The sequence below is a fragment of the Daucus carota genome, chromosome 1, assembly GCF_001625215.2.
Source record: "Daucus carota subsp. sativus chromosome 1, DH1 v3.0, whole genome shotgun sequence".
Lineage (NCBI taxonomy): Eukaryota > Viridiplantae > Streptophyta > Magnoliopsida > Apiales > Apiaceae > Daucus > Daucus carota.
The window spans coordinates 9,733,513-9,747,608 of NC_030381.2; the positions used below are offsets into that span (position 1 = coordinate 9,733,513).

Consider the following 14,096-nt stretch of genomic DNA (forward strand, 5'->3'; position numbering starts at 1 on the left):
GTACCTTTCCTCACGTAATGATTGCATCCCACATACGTGTAGATTCTGAAACAAGACTTCCTTTTTGTAGGTGGACTATAACATTTTAGTTGTACTGGAACTCTGTTGCCTTAAGTCCGAGTACTAAAAACTCACTCCTTGCTGCCATTCTGTTTTCGTATTTGGAAAATGATAGCTAAAGTACCTTAATAATTAAATCTGAACACAAGTGACTGGATGTCGAGATTTTTTAAGAATCGGGTAAATTTGCAGTTGGGAAAACTTTCAACCAGTCGGTGGTCTTCTTCCTCAACCAGAATGGACAACAATGGACCAAACGGTTGAGTATTGTGCCTTTGCCTATCAGCAATACATTGTCATATCTTCCTTGCGCCCTCAATATAGATACTTGGGAGATGTTGCCATTCCATTTGCTACAGGTGCTGTTTGGCAACGGAGACAGCTCTTTGTGGCTACACCAACTACGATAGAGTAAGTACTATTTAACAAGATCTTATTCGTGTATTACGATATATTTTTTAGCTTTTCTATGTAAATAGGGCTGTAAATGAGGCGAATCGTTTGTGAGGAGCTTGATGTTGGTTCGACAAAATCTTGTTGGTTTTTTGAATTTCTACTCGAATTTAAATGAGCGGAGCTGAAAGCTAGATACTGTAAGAGCCGAACTTTATCAAATTAAAGTTTGGCTTGATGTGCCAAAAATAATAATTTTGATTGCAAGCGCACAATCCCGTTTTAATATTTTAGATTCGAACCACAAGGACTTAAACAATTTTCGCGAAAACCTTAATTTTTAATTTAATCAAATTAGACCAAAAGATTTTGAGATATATTGATTAATCTAAATTAATAATTAAAATAGAGGATTAAAAAAAACTTAGCAAAGCAATAAAATAAAATAAAACAAAACATTAGAAATCAAAACACTACGTAAATAATAGTTGAACGCGATATAGTTCATGTCAGCTGACATGGTTTGTTCTCTCTCTATTATATAATAGTATTATGTCTTCGTTTTCATCTTTCAAAATAGTTTAAGCATCATGGATGAATTAGCAGATCAATATGCAGCCATTAGTCTGGAGGAAGAGGAGTCAGGAGGATTGTCGTATGAAGCTGAGGAGGCTTTAGACGGAGGAATTGATACGAGGTGGTGTCTGGTGGGGCGATTCTTGTCGGACAGATCGATTGATTTTGAGAAAATGCAGCATTCGATGGCTACATTATGGAAGCCAGGAAAAGGTGTTTATATCAAGAGGCTGGAACCAAATCTCTTTCTCTTTCAGTTTAATCATGAAGTTGATATCAACAGGGTGATTGAAGGTTCTCCATGGACCTATGATAGAATGCAACTGGTGTTTGAGAGACTGAAGGAAGGTGACAACCCAAGATTTGTGGAAATAAATAAATTAGATTTCTGGGTTCAACTTCATGACCTTCAACCAGGATTTATGTCGGAGAGAGTGTGCAAGGAAGTGGGCAATTACATAGGGGAGTTCCTGGAGTCAGATGGAAACAACTTTATCGGAGTATGGCGTGATTATCTTCGTATTCGGGTGAGAATGCAGATTGACAAACCTATAAAAAGGCACATGAAGATAAAGAAATCGGGTAGTGATTGGTTCTGGGTGAACTTTAAATATGAGCATATTCCTACATTTTGCTTCATCTGTGGACTTCTTGGTCATGCTGAAAAATTTTGTTCAAAGATTTTCGAAACACCAATACATGAGATAGTGAAGCCATATGGACCGTGGATGAAAGCCATACCAAGGAGACAACAATATTTAACTGGTTCAAAATGGTTGAGATCAAGTGTTTCAGTACAGCCGTCGCCGGCGAAGGAAGGGGATCTGACCATGGGAGCTGCAGGCATGGATGAGGATGACAGCGGGAAAAAAGGAACTGCAAATCCTGAGCCTAATCCCAAGGGATATGATAGCGTAAAAAAAAGGAGGGTTTGGTACAGAGGCGGGAAATTTGGAGGAAAGTAGTAAATCAAAATCAACGTCTGATGCAAACAGAATGGAGGAGAATTCGGAGTATATTTTTAATGACCCCAAAAGGAAAAGGCCCAATGAGGGTAACCAAGACATTCTAACAAGTGGGAGTGATGGGCTTCCAAAAAACGTGCAAATGGAAGGCCTCAAGGGTGGGGTCTGCCAAGGATTATGAGTACTTTGTCTTGGAACTGCCGTGGGCTTGGGAACCCACGGGTCGTTCAGTTCCTAATGGATATGATTATCCAAAAGAAACCTAAGATAATTTTCTTGTGTGAAACTCTTTGTAGAAAAGAAAAGGTGGATAGAGTTAGAAATTTAATTGGTTTTGAAGGCTCTTTTGCAGTGGACGTGATTGGGAGAAGTGGTGGCCTAGCTCTTCTATGGAGAAGTGAGGAGGAAGTAAGTATTAAAAGCTTCTCAAAAAATCACATCGATGCGGTGGTCAGTATTGCAGGTAGTGAGGAATGGAGATTAACTGGTTTTTACGGTGAGCCTGATAGAAGATTACGTCGAAATTCTTGGGATTTATTGCGTCTCCTTAGTCAACAATCAAGTCTGCCATGGTGTGTTATTGGCGACGTGAATAATATTCTTTCTCATGAGGATAAAAGAGGTGGCAGACGATACCTAGAATGGTTGGTTCAAGGTTTTAATGAAGCGATAACGGACTGCAATCTTGTTGACATGGATTTAATAGGTTATGCGTATACTTGGGAAAAAGCCAAAGGTACTAGCGATTGGATGGAGCTTCGTTTAGATAGAGCCTTAGCAACTCAACAGTGGTTAGATATCTATAATGCGGCAGCTCTCTTTAACATTGAGATTTCAACTTCAGATCACACTCCTATCTTTCTGGAGTTGAACAAAAACTTATCGAGTACAACTGTTAGGCAATTCCGTTTTGAAAACGCCTGGCTCAGGGAATCAATGTGCAAGGATATAGTTATGGATTGTTGGGAATCAAATGGGAATGCTAGTTATTACAATAAGCTCCAGGCCTGTCAGGCTAAATTACAAGTGTGGGGGAAAGAAATTACAGGGAATTTTGCTCAAAGGATAAGAGATTGTAAGCATATTTTGAAGCATCTCAAGCACCGAAGGGACTGTGATTCTATTCGTCTCTATGCTGAAGAGCAAAATAAGTTAAACGAGATTTTGACTCAAAAGGAGATTTTTTGGCGTCAGCGCTCAAAACAGCTCTGGCTTCAACATGGAGATCAAAACAGCAAGTTTTTTCATTCCTCTGCGAGTGCGCAGAGAAGGAACAATCAAATCAAGCGTCTGCAGAATAATAATGGAGAGTGGCTGGATTGGTCAAACGGCCTAGATCAGTTAATATTTGATTATTTTTCTCAGATTTTTGCAGCATCTAACAGCCAGTGGAATGAAGTTTTGAACAAGGTGCAGACTTCTATTACGGAACAATTAAACTTGGATTTGCTTAAGCCCATTCAAGATGAGGAGGTGAAGTTTGCTTTGTTCCAGATGAACCCGGATAAGGCCCCTGGCCCTGATGGTATGACTCCAGGCTTTTTTCAAAAATATTGGAGCATAGTTGGTGCAGATTTAATCAAGATTGTTCGTGATTTTTTTGATACTGGGCAGTTAACAAATGATTTGAATGAGACAAACATAGTTTTAATTCCGAAGAAGAAGGTTCCCACAAGCATGGGGGACTTGAGACCTATAGCCCTGTGCAACGTGTCGTATAAGCTGATTTCAAAGGTTCTTGCTAATCGAAAGAAACCTTTGTTGGACATGGTCATCTCTCCTAATCAGAGTGCTTTTATTCCTGGTAGATTAATTACGGACAATATCATGGTTTTCGTTTGAGGTACTTCACTACCTTAAACGGAAAAGAGTGGGGAAAGAAGGGTATATGGCTGTTAAGTTAGACATGAGCAAGGCTTATGATCGTGTTGAGTGGAGTTTTATAGAAGCAATAATGGGCAAAATGGGATTTGATGTAAGGTGGACTAGACTTCTGAGTCAGTGCTTCTCTACAGTTCTGTATAAGGTGATTCATGGAGGAAAGGAAATGGGCCCTATTGTTCCAACCCGAGGGATCCGTCAGGGTGATCCTATCTCGCCTTATCTTTTCATAATTTGTCATGAGGGTTTCACTAGCCTTATTAATGATTATATTCATAAGGGATGGATTCATGGGTGTCGTGTTGCAAACGGTGCTCCCTCTATTTCACATATGTTGTTTGCAGATGATAGTTACTTGTACTGTAAAGCAACGATAAATGAGGCTGTTAAGGTATGTCAGCTCTTACAGACCTTTGAAGCTGCCTCGGGGCAACAAGTTAACAGACAAAAATCGTCCATATTTTTTAGTACAAACACGGACGAGGTGATTCGGGATGAGGTGTGTAGCCAGTTGAGGATGACAGAGGCAACGGATCAGTCTACCTATTTGGGTTTGCCAAATACCATGGGTCGAAATAAAAATGTGGTTCTGGGATTTCTGAAGGACAGAGTGCGTAAAAGAATTGAAAGTTGGAATGGTCAGATTGTGTCTAAAGCAGGGAAGGAAATTCTTCTAAAGACGGTTGTTCAAGCACTTCCAACCTACACTATGAGCGTTTTTTTACTGCCTGTGCAGATGTGTAAGGAGATTGAGCAGCTCATGTGTAATTTCTGGTGGGAGTCAGACACAAGAACGAAGAAAGGTATTCATTGGTCTAGATGGGATAATCTGTGTAAGCCAAAAAGTATAGGTGGTTTGGGATTCAGGAAACTGCATGATTTTAATTTGGCTTTACTTGGAAAACAAGCGTGGAGGCTTCTCAACAATGAAGAATCTCTAGTCACAAAAATTTTTAAGGCTCGGTATTTTTCTAAGTGTTCGTTTCTCGACGCAGAATTAGGCAGCAACCCAAGTTTCATTTAGAGAAGTATATGGGCAACTCAAAATTTGATTAGAAATGGCTCCCGATGGAGGATTGGTTCTGGAGGAAAAATTCAGGTGATTGAAGATGCTTGGCTGCAAGACTCGGAGAATCCATTCGTGACTAGTAGGCATCCTGCTTTACAAAATCAGGTGGTTAATGGTTTGATGAAAATGGGGATCAAGGAATGGGATACAGATGTAATTACTGACCTTTTTAACGAGAGAGATCAAGCATTAATTCTTGGGATACCTCTCAGCTCTAGACAGGAAGATGATATCAGGTATTGGCATAAGGAAGGAAATGGTCGTTACTCTGTTAAAAGTGCGTTTCGTTTAATCCAGGAGTTAAAGGGGGCCTGGGTTTCAAATGCTAACTCTGGTTTCTGGAGATCTCTATGGAACTTAAAAATCCCTCCTAAAGTCAAGAACTTTTTGTGGCGAGCTTGCAGTGGGTACTTACCGACAAAAGTTGCTTTAAAGATGAAACATGTTCCTGTATCAGTGATTTGCCCACTATGTAATAATTATGAGGAAACTACATTACACTGCCTCGTTAAGTGTGGTTTTGCTCAATGGTGCTTGAAGGAGGTAGGCATAATCACTAATGGAGATAACTCTACAACTTTTGCAGGTTGGCTGGAGATGTTAATGAGTCAGCACACAAATTCTATGATTTCTAAAATAGGGATGTTATTGTGGTCGGTTTGGAAAGCTAGAAATATGGTGGTCTGGCAGGATACATATTTACATGTTGACGAGGTTGTTAGAACTGCACAGTTTACTCTTGATCAATGGATTGAAGCTCAGGCAAAAAATTTTGTTCCGTCCGTTAGTGGTCTTCATACAATAAATGGTAAGGAGCTTTGGACGAAACCAGATCAACAAACAATCAAGATAAATTTGGATGCAGCTCTCTTCGACGATGACAACAGTTTTGGATATGGATTCAGTGCTCGTGATCATACAGGCAGGTTGATAGACGCCAGGGCGGTGTGTCAACGGGGAAGGACGTCTGCTGAGCTAGCTGAAGCGATCGCGTTTAAGGAAGCGTTAAGTTGGATTAAAGTAAAACAGTGGCACAAAGTTCTTCTGGAAACAGATTGCATGAAAGTGGTGCAATCTCTCCGTAGTACACTGTCACTTGCTTCTCCATTTGGTTTGGTAATTGCAGATTGTAAGCAGCTAATGCAAGAAATTGCTAGTGTTGCATTCTATTTTGTTAAACGTTCAGCATATAGGGTAGCCCATTGCTTAGCAAGGCAATCCATATTTCTTTCTGATCGTAGTTTTACAGAGGACAATGTCCCTCCTGAAGTGATGTACCTCTGTATGAATGATTTATTACATGAATGATATGTGATCTTCTTTTGTCAAAAAAAAACACTACGTAAATTAAAAAAGAGAAAACAAACATTTGAAGTGATGATTATGTAATGATTGTAATGATTAAATAATGATTACATAATAATTAAAAGGAAAATAAAAAAATAAAAACCAAGCGGCAGTAAGACAGAGGAAACAGAGCCGTAGTAACGCCGCGTAAAAGAAACCCAGAACAGGGTGGCGCGCGTAGTGAACAAAATGCAACCCCACCGGAAATCATGGAGGTGCCCGGAATAACTTAAATCTCACCGGAAAATTAATTTTACTGGAAAATCTAGCTATTCCAACTATGACAAATAAAAACCCACTGAACTCTAAACCAAATTCAACAATAAATTCTACACTAAATAGCCCTTAAACTACCCATTTTTGACTCAAACAAGACTCAAATTAAACCATATCAACTCCAAACTACACCAAATTTCAAATCTAGCCTAAACATAATATTTCCAACATAAACCCACTAACCTCAATTCAAAATCAGAAAACAAAATTTACACCAAAAAAGCCCCCAAAAATACCAAAACCAAGAACAAGAACAACACCAAAGCATACCAAACTAACTCCAAATCAAGCCAAACTTCAAAACTAGCTTATCTACCATGTTTCTAACAAAACTCCATCAAAATACAAACCAAAATATCAACTAAATCATTGAACCCACTAATAATATTGAGAATTAAAAGGGGCTCAAGCTAAATACTAAAAATGTAAGCTTAAAACATAAACTAAAGGCTCTTTCAACCCACAAGTGGTTGGCATAAACGCCACTTTATCCACTTGTTGAAGGGAAAGTTGGTCATAGCCATAAATTTCAACAAGGTAAGAATGCAAGAGATAAAGAAACCAAACTTGAACTTATATAAATGAAAGTGTTTACAATATTTGAGAGATTACAATTTGAAAGAACAAGTTATTCTAGATGTGGAAGATGATAAAGGAGGCTACTAACAACTAGGTAAAAACTAGGGTAAACTAAGCTAGACTAAGTTAGTGGCTAATGAGAGAAAAGGATGTTTATATAGGCCAATATTAGGGTTTTAGGGGTAGAAGGGTCTTTGTGTCTTGATTTTATTTTCCTTCTTTCTTCTTCTTCTTTTTCTTTTCTTTTTCTTCCTCTTTTTCCCTTCTTGCACCTTTTTGTTCCTTTTTCTCTTGAATTCTTGATTTCTCTAAAATTTCCTGAAACAAAACAATTAACTAATAAAAATACGAAAACAAGCAATAAATAGGTAGTTAAAACGTGCAAAATAATGGACCTATCATGGCTCATGAAGCATTTTGAAGTATGTACTGCTCGACTATGAGATACCATTCTTCACAAATTTGGATGCACAAATTTGGCATTTAATCTATGGGTGCCTAAGCATAATAGCTTCTTCTGTACTGTTGAGTCTTGAGATAAAAAGAAGTATATCCTATGCATGATTTAATTGGAATTTAGAAGTCTAGATAATGTCTATAGTATCGATAATTAATGCTATTAACAGTGGCAAGTACGGGTTGAAGTAATGAGCCACAGACTAAAGACCAGTAAAACTACTTAAGATCACAGGATAATTAAGACAGACATTTGAGGTAATCCAGGAAAGATTTCAAAAAATCAACAACAGTACATAACCAACTTCTGTACAAATGAAAGTAAAAGACAGAATTCCATGTCCATTAAGAAACAACCACAATAATATAATTTTACTATCCTCCTTTTGTGTTTTACTTTTTAATGTCTACTTAGCACTGTCCTTGAATAGTTTTTTTTCGCGTGTTTTGATTTTTAAGGTCTGACTTGGGAGACTCACAAATAAACAATTAAAAAAACAGATTGAAGGATTAAGAATAGTGATGAAAGTCTTACTAAACAAAAGCTGAAGCAATCTCAAGTTAACATATCAGATATAAGTACAAATGCACTGCCGAGCCGTTTTTAAGCATCACCTGGAAAAAAAAACACTCTGTGTATACAATTTAAGAGTTAATTCTAAACCGCTACGTATGGAAGTATGCAACTGCGTCATTGCTGTCTAACCTAATGGGTTATAGTACCGCCTCTTGCTAATTTGTGTCCCATGCTAAGAAAAATAGGTTACAGTCATTGATCTGACATATAAAAGATAATAATCTACAGATTCTAAACTGTATGCTCGATTCCTAGACAGAAGAAAGTTCTACAGCCTAAATTTTCTCAAGCACAAGCTTGTCTCATTTATCAAATGGACAGTTAACATTACCTGCCTCACCAAGATTGCATTGTACTAGAGTTAATTACTTAATCTTTTCGGAAATTATGTGGATCTTATTAGTTAATGAGAGAGAAATAATTTTAATGGATGGAGATATAACTTGTTAGCATTGGTGAGGACTTCAGCATTTGCATATATACTAGCTATATAAAGACAAAACCTTAGTTATGACCAGCCTTTGCTGAAGAGCTAAAATTCTTTTAGTGTTTACTTTAATGATTAATCACATGGTTTTGCTATACAGAAGATGGTGTGGCCTTCTGGATTTTTTTTGGTTTGTGGTTAACTACCTTTTATAGTTTGCATGGGAAAGATAAAAAACCAAATCCAGAAATCAGATGAATAAATTAAGAATAATTTACATGCATCATTTCTTCACCTATGCTTTTTAAGAAATTATTATGATGAAATACCTATTTTGTGTGGAAACTTTAGGTGTGTTTTCGTTGATGATGGTGTTGCTCCCATTGATATAGAAACTAAACGGCGTAAAGAAGATATGAAACTGAAGGAGGCTCCTTCGAGAGCTGTTGCAGAGCATGGTGAGTTGGCTCTGATTGCGGTAGATGGTCCATAAACTGCAACACAGGAGCGGATTTCTTTGAGACCTCCAATGCTATAGGTTAATATATATCGTGTTAATGTATAATTGCATTTTACGAGTAACTTTCTTAGTTTTTGTCGTGTAGCTGTGTTTGACAACTGTAGTTGTTGTATGCAGCGACTTTGAAGTTTTAAAAGCATGGATTAAATCTAAAATTTACCCACAAGTCCATACCAAATGGAGTGATAAATAGTTCTGATGTTGGTAAAATTTACCAATCCTTCGTCCAATATTTGATCCAATTTTCTTGAGCAGTTAGCTTCCACTTGAGCAAGTTCACATTTTGAATTATAAATTCAGTCAAACTGACATGTGAGTTATCATGTCAAGATATGTTCTCCCCAGTATCAGTTATTGACAAAGTAATGTTCTCAATTGATTATTACTCCAGTCACACTGAGGTTAGACTGTTACATGCGATTAGCCCTGGGATCATGAATTCATATAACCATCTTTTCCTTTTTAATCTTAGTAAGTGAATGGGAGTTTGTGAGATACTATGGGTAGGCAAGTGAAGTGAGTTAGTACTTGTAGGTCTTTATCTTAAAAAAATTAATATACATTAGAATATTCCTCAGTTTGTCTTCTTATTTTGTTGCTCTACTTGAATTTATGTATAGGCCCTTAATATATAGGTAGTTTAGAATCTGCTTAACTTGTGAAAAGCTAGATCCTGCAGAAGTCTAAAATCAAAAATATTGATTTTCGAACGAAATTTTGTTCCTTTTATGGTAGCAGAAGCTTATGTTTTCTTTACTTTAATTGTAAAGTACTGCTATGTGTACCGTCAGAAGTGTACAAATTATTGTTGCGTAAAAGTTGTAGCTTACTCCCTATAATATATTAGATTATGAAGATTCCCATTTACTAAGTACCATGTGTTTATTTGATTTGTTTTGGGCATAGTATATTCCTTATAAAAGAAAATCTTGTCAGGTTGTGCGGTTAGCATCTTTTCAGCATGCTCCATCTATCCCTCCATTCTTAATGTTACCTAAACAATCTAAAGTTGGTAGTGAAAGCTCATCCGTGCCTAAAGATATGGGTAGTAGGAAAGTCAATGAAGTTGTTGTCGGTGGGAGAGCGGTGGCAGTGGCAGTAACTCGTTTTCCAGGAGAACAAAAACGGCCAGTTGGACCTCTTGTGGTAGTGGGCGTTCGGGATGGTGTTCTTTCGCTTATTGATAGGTAATCTCTCCTTGATTTTAAATCTTATATATTTAATCAGTATAAATGAAATTGTGTCTGAAATTGGGCTGGAACTTGCACCTCGGTGATTAAGAGTCCTGAAATTTTTACATGAAATTCTACATTTGCTGCATTCACAGTGATTCCTTGTTAACCTGCAGATCAGAATCACAAGGTTCTCAAATAATAATTTGAACTCACTTGTACCTGACATAACTACAAAGGCTGGCATTACAAACATGGAATTACAAGTTTCCTTTTGGGAGAAGCGAAAAATATATTTTTTTTCTAGTTTTTTCTTGATATTGATATGTTTAAAGTTTGATCGGACTTAGTGGAATCTATGCTTTTCTATGTAGTAGGAATATTTGTAATGCTTTGAAGCCTAGTATTTTAGTTAATTCTCTAAAAATTATTACCCTAATACATTCAGAGACATGCATAAACCTATATATTGCTAATGCTCTGTCTAGACATTCAAGGTATAGGGATTACCTTTCCCTTGTTTTACGCTCTATGCACAGAAAATTTACCTTTGCAATTATATCATTTAATAAAGAGTTAAAAGCGATGTTACGTTGTGAAAGCAAACGATAGATTTCTTAGTTGAAACAAGATGACGTTTTCGTACTACAAGTTTTTAGATGGGTTCCTATTTTGTCTCACATTTCTCATCAAACAAATATTGACGTAGCTTAAAGATTTTCTATATATTACTGATGTATTATTTTCATTTCGAAATAGATACATGTCTATTTATGCAATATCCCTCTGCCATCCCGGAATCCGCTGCCGTTGTCTAGCTGCCTATGGAGATGTTGTTAGTGCAGTAAAATGGTAAGTTTTATTAACTTTATGGTTTTTAATTGATTTATGTCTATATTATTTTCATGTATATCTACAACTACCTTCTATGCAGGGCAAGTAGGCTTGGTAGAGAACACCATGATGATTTGGCTCAGTTTATGCTTGGGATGGGTTATGCTACTGAAGCACTTCATTTGCCTGGGATATCTAAGAGGTTTAATTTGCTTCATGCCAAGTTTTAAGTATACTTGATTCCAATCTGTAAAACAAGGCCTTTGCTATAAGTCGCGCTATGCATTCAAATAGTTTATCGTAGCGCTGAATGTTTATATATCAATCTCAGTATTCTTTGAATTTTTTATACTGCTACCAAAAATCAGGAATTTTATTGACTAATTTGATAAAATTGTTTCAGAACTGTTGCATAATTTGATTTTGATGGAATTTTTAATTTATGTTTGCCAGAGTGGAATTTGACCTGGCAATGCAGAGCAACGATCTGAAAAGAGCCCTCTAGTGTCTTCTAACGATGAGTAACAGCAGGGATATTGGAAATGAAACTGTTGGGCTAAACTTGAACAACTTTATGAGTCTAACTGTCAAAAAGGAAGATATTGTGGAGGCAGTTGATGGAGTAGTGAAATTCGGGAAGGAATTTCTTGATCTTATTGATGCTGCAGATGCCACTGCTCAAGGTGAGATTGCTCGTGAAGCTCTTAAGCGGTTAGCTGCAGCCGGTTAAGTGAAGGGAGCTTTACGGGGACATGAATTAAGGGGATTAGCCTTATAATTAGCTAATCACGGGGAGTTGACTCGACTTGGGGTATATCTTGATTTTTTGCTTTGTTTTCTTTTTGTTTCGGTTTTCTATTTCGCGTTAGAATAAAAAAAATAATATTAGTTGGTGCATGGCTTTTAGCCATCTACCTATCTTCCATGTCCGGTCTGTGTTTTATAACTCCATGTATGAGTTGTGACTTGTTAGCTATATACTCTTCAGTCCTTTAGCACACATTTATAAACATTTCTAACAGTTGTGCATCTGATGTTTCTCTATTTTTTGTTTGTTTTGCTTAATTATAGTCCAGGAAATCTACAATAAAATAAGTAGGTGTTATCTGCAGTATTTGGTGCACTTGGTGTTTGTAGATAAATTTGTGCAATAATGTTAGGTCCTGAAACGATTGTAGAAGGGGGATTGAATACAATCGTCACTAAAAATCGCGGCGGAATAATCTGATTAGGATATAACTTGTTAATCAGATTTTAATTAATTAATATAACAATGTTTTAAGTCGTTATATAATTAATATGGTTCATTTTAATGTTCACTAAAGTTCGTAGAATAAATTCGAAAGGATGTATTCTAACTTAGTGATTAATACAATCGAGTGATCAAAGCACAGAAAACTGTGGATATAACAATTGCAAGTTACAAACAACTTGAAAGCTTTTACAATGCTTGAACAACTTAGAAATGAAAAAGTGAAGCCATATTTATAGGCAAATCACTTGGAACTAGGTATGACATTGAAAGGAATGACTTTCTAGCTTAGGAATGACATTACAATGGAAGATATGACATTTTTACACAAAGCCATGCCATAAAACAAAGAAGGAATGACATATTTAAAGAATGTCATACTGCCAGGGGCGGTATGACTTTCTTACTTGGCCATTACTCTTCAATCGGTATGACTTTACCAAATAAAGTCATTCGCTTGCACTTTATATGACATTTAAAAGTCATATAAACACAAGTCATACACACACAAGGGAATGCCTAATCTATAGACGCGGTATGACTTTCTTTAAGTCATACCAGAGAATGTCTTATAGCAGCACACGGTATGTCATTATTTAGTAATGTCATATCATTCTTAAATCCCATATATAATGCCACGGTATGACATTATATGTCATGCTGGAGAATGCCTAATCTACTGACACGGTATGACTTTCCCTAGGAATGTCATACCGAGCCAAATATGCATAAATTCAATTGTTTTAATTGAATAAATATTCAATAATTACTCACTTAATTATATTAATTATATAAATTCATAAATTAAATTAATTCAAAGGTGAATCAATTTAATAAATAAATTATACAACTAATTTAATTATTTTGATAAGTGAAATAATTAAATAAATTCTTATTAAATTATATTCCTTCAGCAGCAGGGACTGTAGACATTGTAACACGATGTAGATCTTTGTCTTGAATGAACGGCCACTTATAGTTGATGTTGAACACTTAATCTGAGTAGCTGACACACAAATGTAATGTCTGGTTCATCTGTATCTAGCTGAATTAAATATTCTTTATCAAATAAACATTTGAGACGTGGCTTGTTCGTCGAGTCTTTGTCTTCGTAGTTCTTCTTCATAAGTAACAATAGTATCGAATCTTCTGAATAAATAAAGTATTAAAACTTTATACCTTCTGGACTTTTGGACGTGCTACAAAAGATTATTTGTACACTGAGGCTTGAACATATTAATGAACTTCTTCCAGTGGTGTGCAGCAGCATCCTGAAATTCTTCAGACATATAATTTCAATAAATCACTTGACGTTCTTCGTACGGATTCCTTTAACAGTACTTGCTATTTACCTTGCTTTCTTATCAGAGTTGAGTTGGTACCTCTTTAATTACAAATAGGCTAAACATGTGCCTTTCAATCTCCCCTATTTGTTTGTTAATATAACATGCAAATTATCGAGAGGATAACTCAACTAACTGATAAGACAAAGGATTAAACATGAATTGTAAATAGCAAAACTTTTCTGGTATTTAATTAAACATTCACCAGAATTCAAAAGATTACATTAGATTACAAAAGGATGTTCTTACTGAACATATATTACAATTCCCTAATGAATCTAAAGATCAACTCCTCCTTCTTCGATATCAGAATTGTGAAGGACATGAGTTGACGGTTCTTCCCTGGTTGGCACTTCAGATGTAGTGGAT

The 14,096-nt window shown here is 36.3% G+C and overlaps 1 long non-coding RNA gene across 1 annotated transcript; it reads left to right on the forward strand.

The window, feature by feature from the left end:
* Positions 1–258: 258 nt before the first annotated feature.
* Positions 259–12,142, forward strand: LOC135146793 (uncharacterized). The gene is made up of 5 exons (XR_010291294.1): positions 259–471; positions 8,958–9,144; positions 10,063–10,313; positions 11,058–11,334; positions 11,586–12,142. It is a non-coding gene; the product is annotated as an uncharacterized LOC135146793 (long non-coding RNA).
* Positions 12,143–14,096: the final 1,954 nt, after the last annotated feature.